Here is a 642-nt window from a genome sequence, read left to right as displayed (position 1 = left end):
ACTCCTTGTGTCCCCCTTTTCTTGAAGCCCCCTCCTGGGTCTCCCGTGGCCCAGCATCTCCATCCCCTTCCCCCCAACCCCATGGCCCCCCATTCTGTCAGGAACCCCATCCATGGGACCCCCCAGCACATGGGGACCCCCATTCCCCAGACAGACACTCCCTGTCACTTCCCCTCTCTCCCCATTCCCCTGGGACAGCCATCCTGAGATCCCCACATGCCCTGAGCCCACCACTCCTGGGAACACCATGTCCCACCATGTCCCCAGCCTGTCCCCTGCTGTGTCTCCACCCTGCCCCCACCCTGCCACCACCCTGCCCCCACGAAGAGCCACCAACACGTGGGGACGAGACGTGACCTCGCTTCCTGCCCGCCACCCAGGGGACAAAGGGCTCCGGCAGCGTGTGACAGCCAGCCCGGGTGGCTGGGGACACCGAGATGGCTGGGAAGGTGGTGGTGCTCCTGTTGGGTGAGTGCCCCGGGCACGGGCCTGATGCCCTGGGGATGGGCCCTGGTGAGGCAGAGAGTGGTGGGGAGGGGGCAGAGGGGGGCTGTGGGGTGTCCTGAGGTCCCCAAGGCCATCAGAGCCCAAGCATGAGGTGACCGGGATCGTCGGGTGGCCATGGGGGAAGGGACGTGGGGA

Source organism: Corvus brachyrhynchos, unplaced genomic scaffold (genome assembly GCF_000691975.1).
Source record: "Corvus brachyrhynchos isolate BGI_N302 unplaced genomic scaffold, ASM69197v1 scaffold122, whole genome shotgun sequence".
Taxonomy (NCBI): Eukaryota; Metazoa; Chordata; class Aves; order Passeriformes; family Corvidae; genus Corvus; species Corvus brachyrhynchos.
The sequence above is the reverse complement of the archived record's forward strand: the minus strand, read 5'-3'. Positions refer to the sequence as shown.